The following is a 21,696-nucleotide window of genomic DNA, read 5'->3' on the forward strand; positions in this document are numbered from 1 at the left end:
AATCTGATATCTGGAAATGCTGAGGAAAATAAAAATCATCTTTCCTTCACTTGCAGCAAGTCGTTCAGGGTCGGAAGCAGTAAAACAGTCTAGTTAGCACACACTGTGCTAGTTTTATGTAGCCTGATAAACATCTTACAAAAGTTTTACTTTCACCTCAGGCATCCTGGGAATGTTTTTCCAAAAGTCGTAGGGATAATGAAGATGTTCTTGAGAAAAGTGAGACAAGCCTTATTGCTCTGTTTGGTCAGCAGTGGAACATTTTTGCCCAACCTCTTTCTCTGTTGCTGAATCATGAGGAGCCCTGACCTTCAGGCCTGAGAGGCCTGCAGGGCTTTTGAGATGGAGAACTTTAATATCAGTAAAGCTTTGCCCAGAAGGGTAAAAACTATTTTAACATGACATTTGTTGATAAGAAGTGAAAAAAAAGTTTTTTTCAAAATGGTATTTCTAGTTATTTCTTTATTTTATGAATGATAAAGAATGTTATCTTTCAGAAAATATGTTTTTGAAAAATAGCTTTCAAAAATGACTAGACAAACTAATTTTTTTCTGTAAATAAAGAGTTTGATGTTTATTTCCTGCAAACACTGAACCCTATTGTAAAAGTTATACACACACAAAAAAAAATCTAAATAATTACTGTTTTAATTGGAGAAAATTAACAGCATAATTAGCCCCATGAGTCGTTCTTCTGCACTGAATGTCTTTCTATTCCGTCAAAAATGATTTTGTTACAACAGCTTTCTCCTGCAGACACCGATGACTAAAAACATCTCCACAGATCCTGACTTAAGGACCTCTAAGGTTATATAACTATTACAGTTAATTAAAACAGATACAAGTAGTTATTCACGTTGCATGTTTGATTTACTACACAACCTTTATAATGCATAAAGTGCTTGTTGTTTGTTCATTGGATCACTGGGACAGGAGTGTCACGGCTGCCGTTCGGGGGTGGGATGGAGTACACCATAGACGTGTAACAAAAGCTTGTGTTTGTGACCAAGAAAGAACAAAAAGCCGTGAGAGAAAACAATGTTTTCAAGAACTTCCTTCACTAAGCCTTCATTAAGTCCTCCAAGGAAGAAATCGAGGGAGTGGTTGGAGTCTTTTAAACCATCTATTATAACTAAACATTCATGAAAAGACAAGTGTAAGCCCACTATCACAAACAGCATGTGAACCTGCATTTATAGTCTTTCTGCTGATTCCTGTTTTTGGACATTTGACTGGTTTGACGTAAAACTCATATAACTTCAATTTAGTGAGTCTCTCATTGATAGTTATCAGGATAGTATTAAAACCCTGCTTTTCCTACAGACAGCTAAAAATGTACCTCAAGTTTTCAAGATAATGGTAATATCAAACATAAAAACATTTGAAGTACCAAGTTAATGTTGGAAATTGGAAATCTCAACTAGAAACCCCAGTGAAGTGGACTTGATAAAACAGTCCACTATTTTTGACTGGCTACAGTCAAAAATATTCATACCCCTTTCAGAATTTGGTCTGAATTGATCTTTTCATTTTACCAACATGTTGGTCTGAACGTCTTTGTAAAAGAAACTATGAGTTCAATGAATTTCTCTTCTGGGATAATAAAGATGAAATAAAAAAACTAAATAAAAACATAATTTTTATCACAGATTTTAAAAAATATTGAGTTTTGAATCGCAAGGAAATACAATATTGTAAGGATGTATCCAAAATTATTCTTTATAAAAATATATTAGAGACATTACTTTGCTAATTCATACAAAAGAAATAATTTGCACCCATTATGAAAAAAAAATCATTTCTTTAGTATTTTCTTCTAGTATTTTCTTAATAAATGCTGAAAGAATATTTGATTTTTACGGCGTCAGAACAGGAAGTGACAACATCAGTTTCTAATATGTAGCAGACAAAAGACTCACCTCTTGAGAAACACACCAAATAAACCCTTAAAGAGAAACAAATTGTGAATTTCACAAAGGTATAGAGTAAAAAATTCATTTAATGCAGGCAGAAGGAGATTAGCCGTAGTTTGAAATTAACCACAAAGTGCACCAGTATGGGATTATGAGATTTTCACAGGATAGACGTCTCACACATGAACACCCACTCGGTCAGATTTGTGAAGGAGCTGTGATTGAAGCTGCCGGCTAAATTAAGAGGAAAGAGAGATTAGAGGCTTAAAGGAAATCAAGCCAAGGCTGTTGTTCCCGTTTGGCTGTTTGAAATTAAACTGAATACTGAATAAATCTAGGTGCCGTACTTCTGAGAGAATCAGTCCCACCGGTAATGCAAATTAGCCTCCATATTCACACAATAATCAGATGATGTGTTGCTTTGTTGCAGCCTGAGCGTGCAGTTGGTGCTGGTTTGGGAGCACAGAGCATTCTGTGTCTAAGAATAAAGAATTCAGTCGTGGTTTTGCAGCCTTTCTGGGTGTGGTACGATTGTGAAGTCAGGAATGAGTCTCAGTTTGGTGATTCGGTCCCTACCGGATTAGGGATCTTCATCAAAAAAATGCTCCGTGCAGTTAAAGAAACGTTCAGACCAAATTTCTGCTTCCTGCAGGTCTTTCTTCACTCTGCCCGAAAAGCCAGAGTGTTAAGATTCACTGTCCATTTCATCAGTGTGAAAAGGTTTGTGTTCACGTTACGTTGCTTTATGAAAATATCCACAGCCCTTGAACTTACCCTCATTTTTCATACAAACCTTAATGACTTGATTGGCTTTTTTTTCTGATAAACTAACACAAAACAGTACATAATTATAAAGTGACAGGGAACTTATATGTGGTGGTGTTCCCGTTTTTGCAAGCTAATGTTTAGAAACTCACTTACGTTACATCTGAAACATTTACACGTCAAGAAACAAACACTACTGCCCATTCCAGCAGAAGCTCAGTCATATTAGATGAAGATTACTTGTGAAAAATGAATTTCCTTTCCACAGATTCTCAGTTGAATTGAGCTCTGGACTTTGACTGCAGTTCTAACGAATAAATATTATTTGATCTAAACATTTGTACAGTATAGCTGAAGAGTAGGGTCTTTTTTGTAAGCAATCAAAGCACTTACAAGTTTTGTTCCAGTAGCTCCCTGTAGATGATTCAGATTATCTTCCCATCAGCTCTGATCAGCTTCTTCATTCCTTGCTAAAGGAAAGCATGATGACATCCCCACTATTGTATTAAGTTGATGTGCTGTGTCAGTTTCCTGTCCCAAGAATCATTTTTCATGTGAACCCAAAAATTTTATTCTCTCTCCCTTGACAGAAACATTCTCCCACCTGAGCTGTGGGTGTCTGCAGCTCCTCCAGAGTTACTATGATCCTATCGGCGGCTGCTTCTCTAATTCTGGTGATTCTTACTTGGCTTGTCAGTCTAGATGGCGGTTTGTATCTCTGGATGTTTGCAGTTGTGCTCCTTACACTTTCTGTGGTGGATTGAGCTGTGCTGGATGAAACATTCCAAGCAGGACTTTTGCCTCATTTATAGCTCTACTAATTACAAACTTGATGAAGCTGGTTGCACAAGATTTAACTGATATGTATCATAGCCATAAAATCAAGCCGTTTTTCCCCCTGTAAGTGATCATGCATTGCTTTGTACTAGCCTCTCAACTTAAAAGCCAAATAAAAGACATTGGAATTTGCGGCTGTAGCATCATACAATTCAAGGACTATGAATTTTCCAAGGTACTGTATGGGTGAGTAGGTTGCTAATTCTGAATAAAGATGCTGTGACGTTTTAGAGCATCGTTACCTAAAGTGATTCTCCCTGGACTGATGTCAGAGTGGGAACATGAGAAAGCTTTGAGCAGTATCGATTCAGTCAAGTGCTCTCAGAGTGAAGATCTGAGGAGAGAATTATCCATGCACCATTTCCTACCCGGCTCCTGTTCGGTAAAAAAAACAAAAAAAAAAAAAAATAAAAAATCCTGCTGCTCCAGCCTGCTGGTAGCTTTCATCCAACAGGAACACACTCGGTGTGACGTGTATGTGATTTATTCCTGGTGGTAATTCCTCCCCATCTGAATATGATTAATTCCTGTCAAAGTTACAGGAAGGAAGCAGAGAATAAGGAAAAAGGCTGTGACGCTATACAGAATTTTCCAGAACCATCCTGAACTCAGGTGGATGTCCTGGGGTGTAAAAGCTCCCACAAAGTTTACGTCCATTGTGACCGCTATTTTTTATGATTAAATTAACAAAATTAACACAAAAATTATATTTGGAAAAAAAAAAACAACAACCAAAAAAAACCATCTGACAAAGTGCATTGTATTCATACGCCGCTTGCCCTCAGAGTACACTCCTCCTTCTCCTCCTCCTGTATTCCCCACCCGAGTTCTCCGGAATAATATAGGACAACTCCCCCATTCCCTCCCATTCCCACACGCAGGGGCGCCATCATCCAATGACAAACACGCATTTTTTTTTATGAAGCTATCCCTTCCGAGCCAATCCCCATTGCTCCAGTGATCCCTGTAAACCGGATGCCCTTCCCTCCGGCCCCTCAAACGCAGCGTAATCTGTGGATCAGGGGAGGCAGACGCACACAGGCGGTGTGGACTTGGGCTCCGATGGAGGTGATGAGGATGAAAAAAAAAGAAGAAATAGCATCAGTCCCCACCACCTCGACTGGAAGGCGAATCCCGATACTTACATATCAAAAGATGAAGGGAAAACGCTGTGAGTATGCTATCGTCACAAAGAATGCAACACAGAAGAGCAGATAGATGTTGTTTGTTGGAGGAAAAAGTCCGCGGAAACTGATGTAATACTTTGAAATAGATTTTGCGTATTTGATGTGTATAATGGGGGGTATGAACGCTTTGGATGTGCGCGTAAAACGAAGGTGAAACTCTGTGTGGGTTTGGCGCTCAGCGCTCCAACCAGGCGGTAAGCGCATGTGAATTTGTCCCACATCCTATTCTGATTTCTTCTACAGTCTAACCCAAGAAGCATGAAAAAGCTTTTGTCCGCTTCAACTTTTTTTTCTTTTCGAAAGGAATGCACATGGACGTCCAATTATTTCCAAGATTAGCAAAGATTTCGTTTATTGGCAAAGTTTTTTTTTCTTTCTTTTTTTTTTTTTTCTTATGTGTTCTACCAGCTCCAGCAGCTCACCAGTTCCGATCCGAGGCTCCCCAATAATCTAACTTTGATTCATTCCTCTCACCAGACAGCGACCTCGTTCCCTTTACTTGGTGAAGACTGATAAATGGTGGGTTTATATATATATATATATATATATATATATATATATATATATATATATATATATATATATATATATATATATATATATATATATATATATATATATATATATATATATATATATATATATATATATATATATATATATAAGTAATTCTTTTTCCCAACTGAACAATGCGCACCAGCTTTGTGCGGACCATCTGTCATCATATCGACATTACAGCATCCCCTTTATGCACCCCGCCAACCCCACCCCAAAGACACCTGAAGAGCTCAAAAACAGACAGCGATCATTCACAGCCACCACCCGTCTCCCTTTCTTTCTCCATCCGTGTGCCCTGACTCATGATGCGATCTTGTCTGGCGTGGACGCGTGCGTAAAAGCTGACGGAAAGCCCAGAATAGGAGTTTCATCGGAGCAAAGTGGGGCGGATGAAATCATGAAGAGATAAATCACAAATAAATCACTCGCAGACCCATTCTTCCAACAAGAAATTTTGGAAGAGCGCGAACAGGATTAGGAGCATGTTTTTTTTTTTTTTTTTTTGCACATCTTGAATTCTCGGAAACGCTCTCTGCGCATCTGACTTCCTCCCGGAATTGGAGCCTTCGGCACATTGTTAAAAAAAGAGAGAGAGAGAGAGAAGACGAAGAAGAAGGAAAAAAAGCCAGACTGCCATTTTCAGGATGGGCACTCAGAGAGGATGCATCCACTCTAAATAAACATACTTCAATCTGACGCGCTGAGGCTTGAGGGGAAACTGGCTCACTGTAATTCAGCTGAGACATTATTTTTGTTGCTGTTAAAATTATTCATCTTAGGCTCTCACTGTGCAGTGCCAAGCACTAATATGCTCTAAGGTTAATGAGGCAGTCTCCATTAATTCTTCTGCCATCTGGATACATTGATCTAGTTGCTTAGAGCTGCACCAACAATGAAATGTGCTGAGAGTTTCTGAAAAAAAGTCAATTTCATACTTTTGAAGTCAGTTTGCTTAAAAAACCCCCAAAACAACAAACATCTATTTATGTAAAGCACCCTATAAATTAACAGTTCTGATTGAAGCCGGCCCAAGGTAACACAAACCTTGCTGTTGCTCATGAAGAGAGGCTGTCAAGGGACATTTCATATTTAGCAGGTGTCAGTTTGTATCCTCATTCGGTATCTCCTTAATTTACAGAAACATTACTCATAATCTACTATAAGGAGATATAAAAATCTGACTCCAAGAAGTGACATGTATCATCACTTGGAATCACTTTTTCTTTAATGAAGGGTGACTCATTGAAGTCAACAGGCCCAAACAAGCATCAGAGGCAATGGAAATAAACTATGATAAATTAAAAAAAACCAAACCTTGATCATTTTATAAATACCTATTTCCACAATACCTCAAAATATTCAAATAGCAAGAGAAATAAATGTATGGGTGCCGTTCTATTCTAAAAGGAAAGGGCATTTTGAGGTAATTAAAATGGGGGAATGAATCAGCAGGAAGCTCAGAGAGTTGTGGACTCATACAGGACCCAATTCACAGAACCTCACGTTTTTTATGTTTATCAAGAATGAACCATTTCAACTTGTTTCCAAGGTTTAAAATTGGAAAATTGCTCTTAAATTTGCTTAGGACTTAGAACACGACAAATAATACTTGTATTGAAGAAATTTTTACAGTTTTATAGGAACAGTCATAATTTACTCCCAATAATTAAATAAAAGCTTTCATGTTTACTTGTTAGCACATCTAGTTGAGCTGGTTAAATCGTCACTGAGTTTGTATTGAAACACAACATCCTGCACATGACTGCCAGACCAAATGGCTCATTTAAAGCAATAACATTGCTACCACAGTTTATTTAGTTATTTTTGTTCTTTTAGTGATTTCAATAAATTACGTGTGATCAATGACGTGAGGGTCAAGCAGAACACATTCTGTGAAATAATCAGTTACGTCACGTGAAATAAAGCCTCTTATTTTGACAGGACATAAGAGATATTATTAGTTGCATCAAGTCAAGCCTCTAATCAAATTCTGCTTGGGGCCCGTTACCATCTTGGGCTGCCACTGGTCCTGATGTGATCCAGACCGATGGGTTTCCACTTACTTCCCTCTCAGGGCCGAGTTACACATAAATCAGTTTAGCTTTCTTCGTTCTGAAGAAAGAAAAGAAAGAGAAGAAGGGCTGCCGCCTGCGTCTCCCTCGCCATAAAGAGCAGCAAATGTCAGAGTGGATTTCTGTTTAATTCCGTCCCCAGTTGATTGGCGTCATCGGGGAGGAGTAAGCGGACACAGAAAAAGTCAGTGGCTTCCTGCTGCTGTCCGGCTGGACAGGAGTCAGTTGGATGTCTGCCTATCTTATCTCCAGCTGAAGCTGTGATCATCATTCCTTCGTAATTCAAAATATGATGAGGTTCCTCAGCTGCAACCTGCAATCCTGTCTGCCTGGTTTTTTTTAACGTAAGAGACGCGCCAGCGAATCGCTGCTGCTGCTCCTCAACTCATCAAAAACTAAGATACGCTTTAGTTAGATATTTTTTTTTTCTGTGTAAATAAAATGCTAGCATACTTTAGCGCAGTCTCATTCACAAAACATTTATTGCAAATTTAGAATTTATTTAAAGGAAATACCGCATGTAAGCAGTTTACCTTTTTTGTAATGATGTATATTTCTGGGGAAAAAGAGTTATCAAGACTGCTAAAGCTTTAAGACGGTAGAATATGTCCTTCAAATAGCTTTTTATGGCATGAAATCTCTTAATGCTTCCCAGAGGAAGCGTTAGAGAGACTGAGGTTTTTTCTGTAAGGAGCAGAGAGGAATTCTGGCTCTCTAGTCTGCTGTGCACTGCTTATCAGCTGGCTAAACATTGACAACAATATTCCCCTTGTTTTTTAAGAAAGACACAATCAGCTGTTTGGAAATATTTTGCATCAGAAAGACGTGCAGTCTTGTTATGGAAACTAAAAAAAATTGCTTCATAGAGTCTCATCTTACTTTCAGTAGGTTTTTCAGAGCTCACTCAGCTCTGTACCTGAAACATCTATTCTCTGTTAAAAGAAAGAAAAAAATAATCACCCATTATGTCTTCAAAACATTTCTACTAAGGATCTAAATTCAAAAGAGATCAATAACGGCTGCATGGCGTCATATAAGTGCACCATGGTCTCAAACAGAAAAGATATAAAAATTACTAAATTGTCCTCTGATGAGAGAAAGTCCCAGAGAGACAGCAGTGGAATTGGGTAATGTAGCTCTGTCCCTTTTAAACCTGCAGCGTGAGATCTCTGCGCACTGCAGGTTAGCTGGCTGAAAGAAGATTTTGTCTCGCTTTTATGAAAGAAAAACGCAACTAAACTGAAGCATTTCTGGCTGCCAAAATCAGACGGTTGTTATGTGGAAGCCGAAAATCAAAATGACCAAATTTAGCGGGTGCTTATTCTATATTTTTGCTCACGTCTGGGTATTAAAATTCAATTTAAAAAACGTCTCATGGATTATTGTGGCTGAAATAATCAATATTTTGTTTTACCTCTGCTGCTGATCTGCTTCAAATAAAATTAGCCCACATTATGCAATTTTGTTTCATACCTTTGTGTTATTTTCACATCCTAGTCAGTTGATCTTGCCCTTGTTTCCTTTCCCCTTATATCTTGTTTTGTTTATGCATCCCAAGTAGCAAGTCGTATTATTTGTATCCACATCTGTGGATTAAATGGCCGTTAGAGACCTGAATGAGTCCACAGCAGTAGCAGGAACCGGAGTGGGAGTCGTTGTGTGTTTGTGCTTCCCTGTGCAGCCAAGGGTAAATGGAAAGGTTAGGTAATGGAGACCCCTGGCCCCCGCCTCGGGCATTGCGACATACAGCCTATCTAGATGAGTGGTTGACCTCTGACCCCTCGTCTAGCCGAGGGCCCGGGTCTACGCGGGTCAAGCCAGGTGGCTTTCAAGAGCCTATTGGCCCGTTTAGAAGCACATGGCGTTTGAACTCGATGCACTTTAGAGCCAAACACACTCTTTGGGTTAATTAGGAAACTCTTGGAAAGGATGTTTGACTGTGCACTTGTACGTGAGTGGGACATTTAGGAAAGAATCTAGTTTGTGTGTAGTTGTTTTAATAACGCAAAACTCTTGTTGGAAATGTGCAAAATTCTTGTTGCTACAAGATGTGTTTCTGTGTCAGCATCAGTTTTCGCTTATTAAAGCTCCGGTGTTCCCGCTTTTAATTGCAAAAGGCTCCAACACCGGAGCTGGCCCCGGTCTGGTCGCAGCGGAGAGAAACAGCCTGTCTCCATTCTGTCACAACATGCTTTCTTATTGTATCGCTGCGCTAGACACTCCCCGTGGAAATTTTGGAATCTTTCCCATTGTCCCTGTAGGAAAGGGGGGGAGGTGGGTTTTCATATGGAAGTGGGGAACGCCAGGAAATGACAGGCATTCTTTGTGGACAATTTGAAAATAAACTTGTGGGTCTTTGGCTCTCTCCCTACAGCTGAGCAAAGACTATAAATTAGAGGAGAGAATTGGAAAATTAACAACTCCTTCGTGGCGTTTTTCACTTCCTTACATTTTCTACTGCAGTCGGTTCTCAAAGTGTATTTTTCTATTGAGCGCACCTGAAAGACGGGCCATCGGAGCCCGAAGCTTAAAGGGGCTTTCATCGAGAGCTTTTCACTCTTTTCTCTGCAGGTTTCTGAATGGATGCATTCTTTATTTTCCTCTTTATTTATCCTTTTTTCGCCTTGCCTTCCTCCCCCCCCCGACTTTAAACTCAACCCTTCTGCTGGAACTTTGCTTTATGAGGTGTGACAGTGAGGTCCGGTTGTCGGGACAGTCTGCGTGGACTGAAACCTGCGGCCTTTACATGCGCCTCGCTTTGAGAATGGCTTCAATTTAGCTCAGCCCTATACGTTTACTCGGATAACTTCCCCTTTTTCTGCTGACCTGGCATAAAAGTGCAAAATAGGATGAAAGAAAGAGAAAGAGAGATAAAAAGAGAACCGCTTTGTTTAACCTTGCAGACTCTTACAGCTGCACACGGTGTGGGCATGTTTGTAAGAGAACAGGTGCAAAAATAAAAGAACCGTGTATGTTTAAAGTTAGATATTTCTACAGTTGTTCTACATTCAGAACAGGCAAAGCCTGATGTCAGATTGTGACTACGTGAATTAAAAACAAACAAACATAGAATGTAATCTATTGCTTTCATTTCAAACAGAAAAGCAACATATATTCCTAACAGGTTCTAAAATCATACATGTTATTATTATTATTATTAAAGTGACAACCTGTATCAACATTTATGTTTTGTTTTATTAGTAATATTTCTGTCCAATCAAATGACTCAATGTTGTAAGTGAGGAAAGACAGTGGCCCTTTTTCAGCCCGTTGACCAGCAGTGCACAACATAAAGGGATGTAGCAACTGAAAACTTCAACATACAATAACAGGCCTGATGGATAGCATCACTCCCAAATCCCAAAATTTAGATCAGGTTTTTTTTTTAAGTTTTCATTTGGGTTTCTGTCTTTAGACCAGCTAACCTACTTCACAGCTTGGGGCAACGGCAGCTTTGATTACTCTGCGGCCTGCAAAGAAGCAGGAAGTACTAATTTCTCCAGCATTTCAAAATGTCTTCAAACTCACAATTCAAGACTGTAGGACAGAAGCATTTTGCAGTTGTTAAAGTGTAGCTGTTAAAAACATCAGTATACCTTGATACCTGTAGCTAGCTCAGATCTAATGATTCTTCTTCTAAGAAACAACAGAAAAAGAAAACATTTTTATAGTTCGTAAGAAAAATATAGTTTCTTTAACCCAGCTGACCGGCAGTTTGAAGCAGCACTGCACTATTCTGTGCTCGGTACAAAAATATATCTTTTTTTCAGGAACCTCATTAAAAGACTTTAATTTGTAGGATCGGCATGACCAGAAGTTTTTGTAGTTTTGGTAACTGCCTCGAACCGTTTTCCGAAGTTTTCTCATCTCTCTGCACCAGCTGTTTATAGTTCTGTCCTAACTCCAGCAAAAATCTCACACCTTGTCCCCCCACCCTCCTTCTCCGTTTCTGCCGCTCTTTCTCCTCTTCCCCTTGTTGTTTTTCCCAACAGGCCAGGGGTAGTTCCCTGGTATTTGACCAGTGTAGCGTAGCCGGGAGGCCGGTTTTTCTGTCCTCGGTGAGACAAAGGCAGCGTGCCTGAAGGAGAAGGATGAAAGGAAACGGGGCTGTGCAGCCACTCCTGTTTACAATGGGAAACGTCCTCAGTGAGGCTGTAGAGCAAATAACCACAATCTCTCCTCTTTTTTGTTGTTGTTGTTGTTGTTGTTGTTTTTAACAAGCGCTGAGACTGTGAGAGTGTATCTCCAGCCCCTTTGTTGGAGAATCACTGCTGCCGATGTGCAAACCGTACTGATCTGAGTCCTGTGCAAGCAAGAGGGGAAGAGGGGGTATTCTTTACATCTGAAGAGTGAATATCAGCTTTCTCTTCCTTACACCTGTTTAGTCTGGCCCGACAGATGGTGCCTCACTTTTTAAATACAGTTCCCATATTGAGGTGCTGCAGCTTTAGACTGAGAATAGTAGAGTGGAAATTTACGAGGCAAATGTAAAACTAGAAATGTGATATATATGTATTTCTTTTTACTAATGTAAATAATGACGGAGTGATCAGGTGGATTTACATTTGTATTTTTACATTATGAAGTCATGCAAAATTTACTTGAGCAGAAGATTACTTGGACAAATCGCTACTTCATTTACAGCAAAGACTCAGAAGCCCAATGAAAAAATTATAAATGAACGTCAGTGTATGTAATTAAAAAAAAGAAAACATTTAAAGTGATTTCAGATGTACTGGAACATAAATCAATGTGGGGCAAGTATTTTAAGAAGATATTTCGCATTTGTCTTTATTATATAGTAATACACTGGCTTGGAATCATATCAGGTCATTTTCAAGACAGGAAAATTCCTTTTCACATATCTTATCCCAGGTTATTTTGTCCCAATTTACTCAAATTTGAAAACATTTTTCGTCATGATATTGTAATGGACAAGACTTCTGTTTTCATCAAGGCCCCCTCCCCCACCTGTTGATATGAACTGGTTGTTGGCTGGCAGAAAAAGAGCTCCTGCAGTTTTACTATGGTTATAGGAGATGAAGAATTGTACATATTGTTACTAAAATAATTACCTAAGTCATTTTATGCCATTTCTTTTAGTAAAAAATCACAATTTTTTTTGCTAAAAGATGATTTAGGTAAAATAATCACTTTTGGCAAAGAATGACTTCAACCATTATTTTCGGAAGGTGACAATATTGTGATATATTGTCACATATTGTCACATAATCGTCATATATTGTCATAAATTGATATCGGCTCAGACTAGAACCTGAGCAAATAGCATCAGCTTAGTTTGTTTTGTTAGACTCATGCTGATATTCTAAGAACATTATAAACAAAATCATGCAGGAATATTATACACAGCACTCTTATAACGGTTTTAATCAAAATGTTGCATAATATTAAATTTATATAGGTTTTAAGTAAAAACAGTTATGTCATGTTATATACATTTTTGTCTTGCATTTGCTTTTGTTAAAACCATTATTCCATTAGATTCCAGTACAGGTTCATGCCTATTTTACACTAATTCATTATTGCTTATTCCCTCAATTTCGCAATATTACAATTATAGATGAGCAATTATTTTGCACGTCATTAAATGCATACAGATATCTCGGCCTACAACACACTCATGTTTTCAGTCTCTACTGCAAATTATATGCCGGCTCGCTCTGGTCCACTGCTGCTCGGTCTTCTGACAGCATCTCAGACAGGGGGAGGGAGCGGAAGCTGCAGGAGACTTTTATGGTTCCAGCTCCAGAGACAACCTGCTCACAGGCACCTCTCTGCTGGCACTCTTTTATGACATCATAAATCCCCTCCCCTGCATTTCCTCTGGCCAACCCTAGGTGGGTACATAGAAGGTACCTGCCTGCTTGCCTGGTTCTCTCGTCAGATTCATCATGCTGCTGTTGATTTCCTGCACAACAGCAGGGTTCTCAGACTACACTCAGCCTGTTAACCAGTAGAAATAATTGTCTATATGACGAGTGATGGAGGGTTTTCCCAGCAATATACATTTTCAACGAGGATATTTTCTTTGACTTACAGGCGAGAGTCGGTGTAACATGATAGGAAATTTTTTTTTTTTTTGTATCCACGCACACTTGAGCCCATCAACGACAGCTCGGTCTGAGACGTGTTGATGCCTTTTGTTTGCGGAAATTTTGGGGGACGAAGGGCAGAAAAAAAGGGATTAGAGAAAGAAAAAGAAGATTTTTTGGGGGGAGTGAGGGGGTAAAGGGAGACGCGTCAGGAACCTTCATCGCTCACATTCATTTGACGCTCTGCACCGCTGGCCTCAGGGAGGCTGGAACAATAGACGCACCAGCATGACAACATTCCTTAAGGTTAAAAAGGGCAGGGGTCACCCGGTGACCCCACCCTGCCAATCAGTGGCAGGGCACTAACTCGGTGCCTCTTTGCTTTATGTCTTTGCACTTGTTGAACAGACTCTGCACCTTGTGTTACAACGTGCCCTTTGCTCTCTAATAGACTAAGATGGCCTGGATCACTTTTAGTCGTCTAAAGCATTTAAAATCAGTTTTAATCCACATGGTAAGATCTGGACCAGTACAATCGGCCAAAAATTGGAAAGATTGGAGTCATCTAATTCCTGATTGATTGACTTTGATTCTTCTACGTATTAAATAAAAAAAAAAAAATCAAAATTTTTTCCTACTCGTTCAATGCATCAAAACAACAAAGATCAACACTTTTGGACTTCTAAACACACTAATACACATGCTGCAATGCATAAATGGGGGAAATGTCATAATTTCTCCATTTTTGTTGAATTCAAAGCTCTTACCTCTATCAAAAAATCAGCTGAATGATTTTTTTTTCTGTGTTGCGCATTATAGTTACCAGGAAAAAACAATGGAATCGGTCTAAATGGGATCCAGCAGGTCAAAGATCAACGGGGGGAAAATGGGCATCTTCAAGAAAAAAAATATGGTCTCTGCTCAAAATAGCAGTTTAAACTTTCAGAGAAGAGTGCGTTTACTTAGAGCATAAAACTGAGAAAATGTAGGGTAGGTGCAGAAAAATGTGCACGTTTACAGGCTTGGCAGTACATTTCCTAAATAGTGTCTGCAGCCTATACTGAATACAATAACCCAACCAGATGTTTCGCAAACCCAGATCTAAATGTGGTAGAAAAGACCCACCACAGAGCAGCTTGGCTATAATTATTGGCCATATTTAAAAAACAGATGCATGCCTGTTTATATTATTATCCCACCAGGGTCAATGATTAATCCAACAAGGGAACTCTAGGTCTTAAAAGCTGTATTTAAAAAAAAAGAAAATCCTATATAAAAACTTCATGTTCATTTCACTACAGCACATTTCCAGTGAAGGCTTGGCAGCTATTAAAATGGAACATATGTATGTGTAGGCATAGCACTGCTTGTGAGAGCCCTACAGGCAGACTGCAGGTCTGTTAGTAATTACGAGTGAACGTACAGTATACACTGCAGTGGACATTAAAGTCCACATCGGACCACCCCAGAGAGACACCACTGGCACTTCCTCTGCCAACTTCCTTTACTCGGCCTCGAGGGGAGCCTGTTTTGGGATTTCCGGGGGATTCACCGAACATTAATCGCCCTTCGAAGAGAGAAATTTCTCTAGGTTCACAGAAAAGGATGTTTTCTTGTTGTTTTTGCAAAAAACTGAGTTTTCTGTGTTGCGTATTTCGCTCTTACATCTGCTCCCCTTTTCCTCCAAGCGTTATCTCTTCAGTTGGTCGCCGCCACATTTTTAGCCCGCGTCACACTGGTTTTGGCTCATTCTTGGTGGGGCAGCGGTCCCCCCCCCGACGAACACCCCCCCGCCCGTAAAGACCGCAAATCCGCAGCATTTCATCCCGCACAATAAATCCGCTTACAGTCGAGAAAAGGAGACAGCGCTCTCTATTAGTCTGCAGTTAGAAATGAAAGCCTATCTGGCTGCAGCTGTGGAGGTTCTCCAAAGATGGGGACGTTTATTGTCAGGAACAAATAGAGGCCTTTTTATTTTGTCTAGCAGCTGACGCCTCTCCCCACCCACTCCTCTAAAACCGCTTTTGTCAGTAATGTAGAGTGGGCTGCTCAGGCAAGACTGAGAGACGATGAGAGTTTGCGAGAAGGAAAAAAAAAAAAAAAAAAGAAGCGCGGGGTTCGCAGGCGATAAACTTGAGGGGGGAAAGAGCCGGCTGTTTGCCATATGGGATAATTATCTGCTATTTTAAAAGATTATGGTGTTTAAATGTATATCAGAAGGTATATATCAATACGTATATGTGGGTGTGCATATGTGTGTGTGATTTGAGCTCTGGTTTTTAACCTCCATGTAATGCGGAGACTCTTTGCCCCCCCTTCTCTCCTTTTAAACTGTGTTAGCCATGATCTGCCCCCCTAACCTCTCTAACCTCAATCCCTTCCTCCTCTGTAAGCCCCTCCTGCATACACACACACACACCCGCACACGCGCACACGTATAGACCCAGGCAGAGTCTCTCCACACAAAAGAAATATTCAGCTGTAGAGAGGGGGTCCCTTCAGAGGGCGCGACATTGAACTGGGGCTGGGGTGGAGGGGGGATTAAGAAGAAATGGATGGCTGACACTAGGGTTGCCATGGCAAAGCCCTCTTTTCCCCTCTCCGCCGACCCTCTGCCTATTTTTCATTTCGCGTCTCATTGTGGGGCGAGGTGTAAGTGTGTGTGCGCTTGTGACTGTGATGGAGTGGGGACGATATAATAAGGCATATGATTTTGGTCTCTTATCTGAGGCCCCGGCAGAACAGACACTTCCACCTCAGGGGTACGCAGTCAGAAAGTGTGTTTACAAGGGGCCTGTGAATATCGTACTGTATTTCCTTGAGATTATTTACAAACCAGCCACTGTTTTCCCCTTTTCGAGGGTGTTGCATGTCTGTAGACAAAAGCATGGAAGAACGCAGAGGCAGTAAATCAAAGACCCTGCACACTCGCAAGACAAAAAACCATTTTGTCTGTTTTATTGCTTTCTGAATTACAGCTCCAATGATGTGACACATTAGTCATCCATTGTAGCCAGTGTCTTATCACGCCATAGCGCTACCTCCCGTTCCCCGCCAGAGTAATGGATGCAGGTCTGGCTTGCATAATGACATCAGCAGCCTGGAGCTGATGAAATAAGGCGATGGATGACCGTAGATCAGCATTTGTCATTCTGATGTCAGTCCCCCCTCCCAGCAGTGGTGAGACGACACTGTCGAGAGTTGTTTGGCCCCGCTTCTGACAATGGGAGCTCCTGGTCTGAGAAGGGGCCACGCCACAGAGGGGGTCCGAAAGAAGCTGGGCCGCACAGTTGGACGTCGGTATTGTTCTCTGTGCTGGATGTCCACGGATTTGAAAATGGCTCAGTAACCATTAGTAGAGCGATGTCAAACTAAAGTAGGGGTTGTCAGGATGACAAAAAAAAAAAAAAAAGCGTTTCTTACATTTTCTAGTTTTTTAGAAACTTTTTGAATTTAAAGGTCAGTTCACTCAAAGAGCACAGTGCTTGTTTAAAATGGTAAAGTAGGATAGGATTTTGTTCCAGAAACTTTACGATGACAAAAAAAATAATACGTTAATATTATTTCCATCAATTAATTTGTTTTCCCATATTAATGGATAGGAATAATATTAATGTTTTAAAATGGCCTTGCCAGAATCCTGACTTGAATCTGATAGAGAATCTGTAGAGCAACCTAAAGATTAGGGCCATGGTACGGAGGTCTTCCAGGCTGAAAATTGGAGCTCATCCAGAAAACTAATTAAATAAAACACCATCAGCGGAAACATGCAAAAGGACGGTCAGTTGTTATATGAAAGGTTTGACTGCTAGAATGCAAACAAAGATTTTTTTTTTCCATTTGTTAAGAAGTAGATAAATCATTTTAAACAAATTTCCTTGATAAACTATTCTATAAAAACAACTTTTTTGGATAATTTGATCATATTTTGAGGGAATGTGTCGACCGTTTTTTAGCGGCGACTAATTTTGTAACAACTAAAAATCTAAATGTGCCGGCGATGTGAATACTTGTGGCCCTGTCTTTACACTAACCAGGATGCTTTAAAAAAAAAGAGTAGATTTTCTGCTTTGTTTCACTTTTCAAATTGGAGATACATACGGATCAGGTATCTGAGGATGAAATAAGCCACGACATAAGAAGTCACTCTGTAAACCCTGACTTTTAATTTCTGTGCCACAAACCACATAAACAGTCCAACTGTTTGTATAGGATCTGAATCTTTCTCCCTTTGTCCTGACTCTGTTTCATTTAAAGTTCAAATGTAAGCTAAAGAAGTAAAGTAAAAACATTAGCCAAAATAGTTTTGGAAAAACCTCTGACCCTAGCACAGCTGTAGCCATGTGCAGGGGCTTCTTTTGAACTCAACAAACATTGAGGAATAAATGGGGAAAATAAACTTTTCCTTTTACTGGTGTATGATTGCTAACCATCTCATATTCATGTGTGTTTCAGATCCTGCTGCAGCACGTTTTTAACCCCGAAGACTTCAATTTCTGGTGATTACAAGATGGTAATCTGCAATAAAGCAGACTCTCAAAGCTCATATCTGAGCTTAAACACACCTCGTTATACTCTACGTGTATAACATGATCAGAACTGTCAGTGCCCCAAGGACAGAACACTCTCTGCCACTGTCTTGTGTCATTATATCCCCCCTGTTGTGCAATCTGACCTCTTTGGTCTTGCCCGAGTCTCTATCCTCCTCCTCTTCTTCCTCCTCTTCCTCCTCTGCGCCCTGCCTTCTCTGTCACATCGGCTCAGGGTCAGGGCTGCCGCCCCGCCTGCCTCGGTGAACATTCAACGCTGTCGGTGAGTTTGGTTTGAGTAGCACATAAACCATCGACCGTTGACTGTGCCCCGTGGCTCGCTCTGGCGATGTCAAATCTGAGCAAAAACTGAAAAAATGGGGGGAAGAAAAAGACCAAAAAACGAACAAAAGGGCAAGTGGGCGCCACATGCAAATGCAGAGATGGAAACCACATGCGCACATGCTCATAAGTGCCACTTTGTGTTCGCTGTACCCAAAGACCAAAGGTCACAATCAACATTCATTGCTGTCGCTGGGTTGGACTCTGTAAGAAAGCTCACTGAACAATGAGTGCAACTGTGGCCCAGATCTGCCTGACTCGCGTCTCAGCCAATCAGACGACCGGATGTGAAGCACTCTGATTTCTTTATTTATGTACTTCTTGTTTTTCACTTCTATTTTTTCCCCTCTCTTCCTCCCTCTCTGGTGCCGGGAGTTTTCAGAGGAGGAAGGCAGAGAGATAGGCGGCACAAATAGACTTCTGGCTGCCTGCTTGTCCTCAGCCTCCTCTTCTCTCCTCTAATTGATGGTTATGTGTGCAGCATGGGGGAAGGAAGCCGAGTGAATGTGTAATCATTTGGAGTCTCTTCTCCTTTAGATGTTTCATCCCTCTCTTTTTTGTTTGTCTAATTATACGCTGAGCTCAGTTAACTGTGTGTCTGCGCTGGCAGGGAAGGCAAATTTGCGAAAAAGGGAGGACAATTGAGGGGAAAAAGAAGATTACAGCTTTAGAAAAAAAATAGATCTAGTTTTGAGTTTATTTTTCATAATAATTCTCCTGGTGCTCATGCGAATGTGTTTGAATAAAAGCAATTTCGCAACGTAAGAAGAAGAGTATTTCCACCTTTTGATAAAAGATGCCTCGTTTTCTGTATTTAAACGTCTTGGAGTCCTACCTACCAGTCCCCGAGTGCAAGTGTGCTTGTGCTGCTCTCTACGATAGAGGACGCGTCTGCTCATCTCAGTGTGTAATATGTTATTTTACTTCAACACTGACGCTAACGCTCTCGTGGGGAAACATAAAGTCAATAACCCTGTCTTTCTTCACAGTCTGTGACCCACCTTATTGCTGCCGTCTGTGATACCTCTCACTGTCCTGTTATACATGCCAGGTGAACACACACGCAGCTGAAACCAAATGTACACACACTCAGTCTGACTGAAAAACAACAAAAAAAGAATTACAAAATTTAGTTCTTTTTTTTTTTTTAAGTTTGATGGATTTCTGGCCCATTTCTCCTGACAGAACTGGTGTAACAGAGTCAGGTTTACAGCCTGTCCTGTTCACACACACTTTTTCTACTCTGCCCTCAAAAACATTATGACTGTGATGTCGGAGCTTTGTGATGGCCACAACAAATTAAACTGCTTTGTAACCAATTTAGTGGTATATTGCCTATTTTGAAGATCAATTTCAGTCCAAAAATATGCCTGGCTAATATATTTGAGATGTGTTTTTCAATATTTCCACATGAAGTTGTTGCCTCATAACGCTATCAAATTTAGGAAGTGACCAGTTCCTCCTGTAGCAAGCTTCCTCTCACAAGCTTTTCCTTTTTTTATTGAAGTGCAATTTAGTTTCATAAGACCACCAGACATGTCTCCAAAAAATAAGAGTATTGGCATATGAGTGATTTTGCACATTACAATCTGGCTTTTTGTGTTGTTCCTGGAATAATGGCTTCTTCCTCTCTGAGTGGACTTGTTTTACGTTGGATGAAGACAACCTCTTACAAGCTTCACCCAGTTTATTTACAATGTTTTCTACGTTTTTTTTTTTTTTTATTATGCTTGAGGTGTTGCTTTATACACTCACAGGTATACGTCAGGTAAACTCAAATTGTTTAAAGTTACAGTATTCTGTGTCTAAACTCCTGACAAAAAAAAAATCTTAAAAATTTTAAATTATTCTGGAAATTTATCAAAAGGAAATCATTTAGATCATTTTAACTGACCAGGAAGAGATTTTATTTTCCTTCTGAAGACTGCAGGAAAAAAATGTCTAAACGTCTGTTTATTCAGAGTATGTACACATCTGGTTTTCAGCTGAGTTTGTGTCTTTTTATTCTTTCAACAACGTTTCTTAAGTGATTTCCTGACTAAGCCAATAAAGTTCAATCCAGACCAATTTATCAGTGTTTGATGTGTGTTTTTGCCGCACGAATTACACGATTAAGCCACGCGGAGCATTCTCTCATGTCTCCATCACTCCTTCTCCAAAGTGCTTTTTCTGTCATTTAGTAACCAAGCCCCATGTCCGTGTCCCCGTCTCCAAAGTCTCCCTGTATTATTCATAGAAAAGCACTCTGTGCAGTGGTGCAGAAGAGTGGCGGTGATGTAACAGCGGCTGGGAGCGTCGCTTCGGACTGTCATCTGGGATGAATTCATGCGACAGGCAGAAAATTTCAGGTTGGTTCAGATTTGTTGACGATGCCAACAGCTATTAAAGCGCGGCTGTATTTATTTGTTTATTTTTGTTCGTTCTTGGTCCGATTCCTATGAGAAGTTCCCTTTAATTAAACTTAGAAGGTCACGTTTGGATCATCTGTCCTCAAGCTGCAAAAGTTTAGGTGTTAGAAGTGAACGAAATAGGGTGGAAATGCAAATAGAAAGTTCACATGGTGGTTAAAAGAAGCTTCACAGCGTGTCAGAAGAACGTTCTCGCAGCAACTTCGAAAACCAAGTGTTGAAGACGCCACGGCTCTTTGAAGAGTCGTTACTGCCATCTAGTGTTGAGTCTTTTACATGACTTCCGCTGTATTTAACAAACGGAACGATAAACCTATAATCATTATCCCTAATAATTTATTTAGCTTTTTATCTCTTTTAGAAAAGCCCAAGACTTCATTTAATTCATTTAAAATGTTCATATGCTTACGAACATTTAGGCGAACATAAGCATTTATATGCTTACGAACACGGGGACACATGTAATAAAGCTTAGGCAGGTGAATACTTGTTAGCGTTTTTTTTTCCACATTATAACACATTTGAATATATTCCACTTCATTCTGTCTTATACAATTGTGAAATGCAATGAAAAATTATGGATTATGACTTTTTTTTTTACCAATTGAGATCTGAAAAGTGTGATTTGCATTCTAACACAAGTATTCTTTAAACCATTTAATTTTTGCTCTCGCTGTACATTGTTCAGGCTATTGTTCTGCTGAAAGGTGAATTTTTACCTCAGTTTTAAGTATTTTGAAACTGAGGTGAAATCCCATAAGAATTTCTTTTAGAATTTTCTTCCTGCATTTAGCTCCATCCCTCTTCCTGTCAACATGATTGGTTCTCCAGTCAGCAGAGAAGAACAGCATCTCCACAGCATGATGCTGCCACCACTAAGTTTCACAGTGGGGGTGGTGATCTTAGGTTGATGTGCAGCTTTAGAATTGGGTTTTCACTTGGTAATTTTCAATAAATACAAGGTTTGTAGATGGTTAGGTTTGGGCTTAATGTACGGTGGTTAATCAGAGCTCTGTTTAAAGTTTGGAATAT

General features: G+C 40.0%; 1 long non-coding RNA gene across 1 annotated transcript; it reads left to right on the forward strand.

Moving 5' to 3' along the window:
- The first annotated feature begins 4,498 nt into the window (after nt 1-4,498).
- On the forward strand, nt 4,499-20,323 carry LOC122841017. Its single transcript, XR_006372330.1, has 2 exons — nt 4,499-4,686; nt 17,841-20,323. It is a non-coding gene; the product is annotated as an uncharacterized LOC122841017 (long non-coding RNA).
- The last annotated feature ends 1,373 nt before the right edge of the window (nt 20,324-21,696 follow it).

The sequence above is a fragment of the Gambusia affinis genome, linkage group LG12, assembly GCF_019740435.1.
Source record: "Gambusia affinis linkage group LG12, SWU_Gaff_1.0, whole genome shotgun sequence".
Lineage (NCBI taxonomy): Eukaryota > Metazoa > Chordata > Actinopteri > Cyprinodontiformes > Poeciliidae > Gambusia > Gambusia affinis.